Source organism: Brachyistius frenatus, unplaced genomic scaffold, assembly GCF_029030835.1.
Source record: "Brachyistius frenatus isolate BFR_SWC_R1_liver_20210118 unplaced genomic scaffold, ASM2903083v1 Contig_31, whole genome shotgun sequence".
Taxonomy (NCBI): Eukaryota; Metazoa; Chordata; class Actinopteri; family Embiotocidae; genus Brachyistius; species Brachyistius frenatus.
In genome coordinates, this window is record NW_027210630.1 from 1767563 (window position 1) to 1774863 (window position 7301).

The following is a 7301-nucleotide window of genomic DNA, read 5'->3' on the forward strand; positions in this document are numbered from 1 at the left end:
TCACCACTGGTGAAAAAAATTGGCTATTGTAGCCTGTTGCTCAGAAACAACAGACTTGCCAACCCTTTCTCACCTCATAGCACTTTTCATCTTCAGGGGAGAAGCCAATGTTTCCTCAAATTTTGGCTCAGTGATGGTTTCTTTCCTTTTATAGCACTGTTACCTCTGCTGGTGGTTAAAATGTTTGTTGTTGGGTTTGCCGTGCTATTTGTCACAACTTTTGCAGTCAAATTGTGTCACTTTCATCCATACAAGTTGCAAGAAACTTTACATGTGTCTCTTCTTTTGTGGCAAAAAAAAATAGCTTAAAGGAAAATTAAAACATAAAAAAATAAAAACAAGTATAACTAAAAAAAAAAAAGATAAATTTAATGCGAGAGTAACCCCCCCGACCACCCCATCTCCACCACCACCACCTTCTGTTTTGTTTTTAGATGGAATTTTAAAGGCCTCAGTTATCTTGTAAACAAAAATTATTTTCCTAATGCTTTAATTCTCTCTGAAGCAGACATTGCCTCACTGGAAACCCACTCATGAGCATCTCATTCTCATCAGAAAAATCATGGCCATTAGCATGTCACACACATTTGTATGAGTGTGTAACTCTATTATGTATAATTAGTTCCGTTTTTTACTCAGCTGATATTTATGTACAAGCTCAAACAATATGCAGAACATTTTTGTCATATTTTCCACTACTCAAACCATCATTGTGCGGAAAGATGACTCTTATACTTGTATAGCAGCTGATTTTCTGAACCAGCCATGTCACACATCATTACATTACATTTCATTTAGCTGACGCTTTTATCCAAAGCGACTTACAATAAGTGCATTTCAACCATGAGGGTACAAAACCCAGAACAACAGTAATCAAGAAAATACAATTTCTTCAAGAAAGCCAAACTACAAAGTGCTACCAGTAAGTGCCATTTTAAGTGTGACTAAAGTTCTACTGTTCAAGGTAAAGTCAGAAAAGGTGTGTTTTTGGTTTGTGGCGGAAGATGTACAGAGTTTCCGCTGTCCTGATGTCGGTGGGGAGCTCATTCCACCATTTAGGAGCCAGGACAGCAAACAGTCGTGATTTTGTAGAGTGTTTAGCTCGCAGTGAGGGAGCAACAAGCCGATTGGTAGAAGCAGAGCGGAGTGAACGGGCTGGGATGTAAGGTTTGACCATGTCCTAGATGTAGACTGGACTCGATCTGTTCGCTGCATGGTACGCAAGTACCAATGTTTTGCATCCACGAGTTGTGTCTGTTCCATCTTATCCATTCTGTGGTTGTTACTGTGCTCAAGGGAGTCTTAGGTCAAGCTTAAGAACTTCGCTGACTTCTCATTAGCGTGAAACTACAATCCACCAGGGGATTGTTGTACATTTGATGAATGCAGTCTGTTGTGCCAGGAGGTAGGATGAAAGCAGTGAGGATATCTGTTTTCAGCAGCTTTGTTTTCCTTTACAGAGAGGGATGTCTCAATGCAAGGGGTACTTTCCAGAAAGAATAACCACATCTGAACAATCACAACATTAGCCTCATCTGTAAGGGATCATTTACAGATGTTAATTTGAAGTGATTCTTTGCACTCTCAGAATTTGATTATAAAACCAAAGACAATCAATTATGAAAATTAAAACCATAGATAAAGGAATTGTCAAGGTGCTAATTTTATTTTCAAACCACTGAAGACATAACTTTAAGAGACCTAACTATCAATGGTATTAATTTACCATTACAGCACATACTCAGTGACAAACATCTGTTATAAGTACAGTATTCGGCCCTTTTCAGTTCATGTGCAGGAGTGAATCTACATCGATGCAGAGATTTAAACACTTTTACTAATATATGAGACAGTTGCTTCTATATAAAGTTTTGACAGTTCTCCAATAGGGAATACGATCTCAGGGTCATCTGTACATTCTCTGAGAGAATCTCTTATTACAGTGATGGTCAGCAGTTTCTCACTGTTTTACTCCGTAATCCCCTCTGATCAGACAATTTAACACGGGAGTATATCCTTAAATAGATTTGTTTTTTAAGCAATGAAAGGGCTAAAAAGAAGTCACACACAACACAATATATACAGATATTGTTTTTTCTGTCATTTGAAAAAAAAAAAGCTCTAAACTTAGTTCGCTTGAATCCATTTTGTGAACTTTAAATTGATAAAATATTTCAGTTTTGTGTTAAAGACTTCCTTTCTTAATATAAGCATTGGGACGACTTTGGGCCGGTAATGCTGTCAGCATCTGGTTATGTCACATGCCAGTTATGCAATTAGTGGCCATTTACAAAAAATACTAAGAAGAGGAGACAATATTTACCCAAGGGGTAAATAAAACACTTCTGCACACTCTTACCTATTGCCTCATGGATCTAATCTATCTGTGTCTGATTGACACAGATTTGCTGCCTCAACTGCCCACTCTGATTGAAAGCATATTTTAAATACTTGATGAAATACATCATTTGACAGCCAAGACATGACTCTCTTTCAAAATTACAAATGAGTTAAATGCTCTCTAAATCACTTAGGGCTTTGACATCTCGTGGCCATTTCCTGATTCCTGAAAAAAAGTCTTATCTCCCAAAATTACTGTCTCTGTTTACTAACACAGGGAAGTGTTCCTGCTTTGTGCACTGTGACCACAAATGATTTTGAAAAAAAAAGAAATCGGATAAAATGCTCCCCTCTTCTGTCTGTGAGAAGCACTCCACCCTTTGCTGGATCCACATTCCACAGGAAGTTTACCCATCGCCTTTTCCCTCCATCCCTTACTCTTCCTGCCTCGACCGATCTTTACTGATTACTGTGTGCTGGGTGGGCCGATAAGAGATGCTAATAAGGAGAGGAGACCCTTAGCCGTTTAGTGGTGCAAAGCTTTTTCACATGCAGATAAGTTATAACATATTGTCATGGATTAAACATACACAGCACACACTAGGTTTAAAGCAGATATGGGTCAACAGACCAACTTAAGGCTAACACAAACGCACACTCACATTCCTAGTTCACAAGCAGTGTCCATCCAAGGATCAGAGAACTGATTAGATTTTTTTTGTCTTTCCTTGTGCTGCTGTAGCAGCTGCCATAAGGTCCATCAGATAGCGTGATTGTTCCAGGCAGGTTGTCTGTTTGTCACCATGAGCGTCAACACCCTCTGCTCCCAGCCAGCACACCTGCTGCTACTGCAATCACAAGACTTAATCCAGAAGCTGACGCTGTATTGTCTGTGGCTGAAATAATAACAGTCTGTCATCACATCCTTTTGAGAAGAAGCACATCCCAGTGCCACAACCATCATATGTGCATTCAATAATTTGCCATAGAGCACACAAACATGGAGAGGCTTTAATTCAGGATCAGAGGGGCTCATGGGTAAATTCTGTTTGCCTCACAACACGGTGTCTACATCCGTCCTAAATCTCTATCAGTGTATGTCAGGTGGATTCATGAATATGAATAATCATCTATCTGTGTTGGTGTTAAGACAGTGTTTTCCTGCATGTAAAACCACCTGTTTTGTTGCACAGAGCAGATACTAATAGCTAAACATACTGTTGGCCTAACAGGGAGGTGTCTGTCTAGTTTTGGTGAACTTTTTTTCACACATTACTTTGTGTTTGTGTCACAAAATTAACTTCTTATAAGCTCAGTCAACTCCGCCAATGTGTTCGCTCACCTGACAATTAAGGCGCATCATATTTAGTCAGTCGGTCTACGTTTTTAATTGGACAATGTAAACTCCCCCAGATTGTTCAAGCAGGTAATAAATACAGAGGCTACAACCTGAGTGTGCTCTTTGGCAGCTACAACTCTGATGCCAGAATACAGAAGGCAGGTTTAGGATTTACCACATTGAAATTCTGAAAAAGAATTGGCCATAAAACCAATGAATGCATGAAGATGTCTCTATCCTCCAGGGTTTAATCTTCTATTGAATTTGCATGTCAAGGGGAATTAAAATGAAATTAGCTTGTGTTGGCTGGTGATGAGGTGTTACAGGAAGCTTATACACATCATAGCCAAACTTAAAAAGAAAAAAGGAAATCTGTTTAAAATTTCCTGCACTATTGCTTTGTGTTTTCCCTCTCAAATTAATTCAGTGCAACATGGATGAAAATGGGTGAAAAGAAAAAGCAGTTTACCCTTGATGCTGGTATATTTGAAAGTAAAATAAGAGAGAGTTCTCCATTCTGTGCTATCAGCAAGGATTTGAAGCAAATGTGTGGCGCTGTTAGAGCATGAAAGCATGACCCGAACCAGGCCAGGGTATAAAGGAAGTGATCAAATTATTCCTCTAAAATTTTCCCTTTGATTCTCAAGATGGACTTTTCTGTACAGTGTCAGTATTTCTAAGGGAGCCACACTTCTTTAAAAATGTAACTGCTTGGCATCCTGAGTCCAGAATCCTTATATAATATCGGAGTTTGGGCCATACTTATGGAAATCTTTACACTTCTGACAAATGGGTGCAATAATTAAGACTTGAACCTGTCCCATTTTTGAACTCCAAGAAAGTCAGGAGCTCAGTGCTCAGCTATGTGATGATTGGCTTTTCCTCGCAGGGGGATGAGATCCAGATGTGCAGTGTGTCTGCTGCTTGAGTGAAAGAGGGCACTCCAGCTCTCATGTGGGTACGTTATGTCTCACACACTCCAAAAGTCCAATAATCAGCTACTCTGAAACGGCAGTGAATACCAAAACAAGCCAGCAGATGGGAAGGAATCTGACTACTTCTTCCAGCGATCATGTGAGATTCGTTTTTCAAAAATAAACTATGTATCAGGAAATGGAATCCAGCGGTTTTGATTGGAATTTAATCTACACAGACATTTCTACATGACTAAAGTATTCTGGTTTTATCAAGCTTGATGGAATATCTAATCAAAAATTGGATGCTGGTTGGAGTAGCTTTGATATCTGCAGTAAGTATGGACATGCAATATTTTTCTTGTGTAATGCAAGTTTTTCCTTTATGAATAGGTATGCAGGATTAGGGAAAGTCATGTGTAACGAGTAATGGGTTTTATTTATTGCCTGAACTGCTGGTATTTATGAAGCTAACCATTCAGGAGTTCATACATACTTAACAGCTAGATGTGACAGTGAGACAATGAACAATACTGCATGAAATTACTTTAATAACAATGGACAGATACTAAAAGGTCATTTCGAGCGGGGGGAAAAAAAAATCTATCTTGATGAGAACACCTGGAGTCAAGGAAAATTATAGGTCAGGCCATGTCATGGATGGTAAGTGGTTTCATTTGTGTGCCAAGGAGCACAGACAGCTTCAACCAGAACATGCAATATTTGGAGACCCAATTAGTATTTTAATACATTTCACCTGTGAGGATTCAGGCTTCTTATTGAGGTAAAAGCGTAACATTAATCCTAGATTTCATTCTGGTTGTGTTGAAATTACTGGGGAATAAAAGGAGCCAAAGAAGTCAAAACATTAATACCAATTTTATATCCCTTGAGTTTCCAAGATTTAAAAAAAAATATTATTTCTTGTTGAATCATTTAGGATAATTTCACGGATGAAAAAGAAAAGTCTACAGGTGGCATGTTTTCTAGCTTATTTTGTAAGAGATAGGCTGCTCCACCCAAAACTGGTGTGTTGTCAGGTGGTTCAGATGAAACCAGTGTATTAAGGTGTATTTTTACAAACTAGGATGGAACAAATTGAGCATACGGGTGGACAGAAAGTGAGTGGTTGATTATTCCTTTGAAATTCAACCTGTTCTAATACCCATTGGTATACATACATAATGCTTGCTTTCTTTTGACCTAGCCTTTTGACATGATCAGAATCCACACACCAAACTGTAAAGATGCTTTGGTTCTTAGGAGACCACACAAAGTCGAGAACAAAGTCTGTTTACCTTTAGCGTTTGGGTCAGCACCGATCCAGCATATTGTAGATGATAACAGAGGAAAGAATACATCAGAGCTTTGTCATTTATTACCAGAGCACTAACAACTCTGCAGCTGAAATAGCTTAATGGCTCAATTATTTTAGCAAAATGGTCACCACATGTTTTAAAGTGTGGCTATGTTGATTCCAAGGTATTAGCTGTGCTCAAATGAATGTCCTGTACTCTGTAAATAAGTAAGCATGCACACATACATTGCCAAAGAGGGATATAAAAACATAATTTAGCTCAAAAGACATGTTTCTTTAACAGTGCCATAATGTTTAAGTATGTAAACCAGTGGAAATGACAAACACAAGTTCTTGGTGTTTGGATCTGTGTTGTAAACACTTTAGGTGGCACCAGTGGTAAGGAATTTGGGAATGAATAAAGAAATTGTCTCCTGTTTAAAAGTTTTGAGAAAGTTTGGTCCAAAGAATAATTTGACTTCCTCAGAAAGCGCACACATATGAAAATAAGTTTCTTCTATTGAGATGAGGAATGAATACTTTGTTACCTTTGAATCGAGCTCTGTAATGCTGGGGAATAGGTGTGAGGTGAAAGTAAAACAACAGGGTCTGCATGGCCACATTTATTTTGTAATGGAACAGCAACCCCTGCAGGAGAAACTCACAACAACATAAGCATGCAGCCAATTTTAAAACTTAAAATAGGATATAAGTAAATGTATCTTAATTTTAACCATTGATACAACAAATTCTACTGAACATAATTTACAGATTGGCTGCTGCAAGATTGCAAATAATGATAACAGGAGGTTTGACTTCATATAGGCCAGAAGTGTTATCTCCTATATCTATCATGTCTACTTATACCTATCAAAAAAAAAGAGAAAAGGAATGTAAAGGAAACAAAATAAAACAGTATGTCATAACAGTAAGACGAACACATTGCACACAAATTGTAGCATGTGGTGTAATATAGCAAATCTTCTTGGTTTAGATTAAATGGACAAAATTATAAATACCAGCAAATCTCAGGACAGACAGCCGATGACATTAAAATAGGGACCAAAAAAAAAAAGAAACGACGCCAGATCATCTCTTGTTACAGCCAGCTGCAATTGGTTGTCATCAACTATTTAATTGTATTTTAATTTCATGCTTAAGTAACAAACGGATCGTATATATGACAGTTCATAACAGCATCTACTCATCTAATATAATCTAATAGCTTCATTCTCTTAAAATGTTCCATGGAAATATTGCAAGAGTTGGGTTTTTTTTAGTAGCTACTTTTAAAAAAAAAATCCTTTACAACCCTGAAATATGAAATTCGTGTTTCAAAAGCTGAAGATCACTGCAGAGTTTGTTCACTTCAACGTTGTTGAGTGTTTTTTTATTTCACTTTATTAATCCC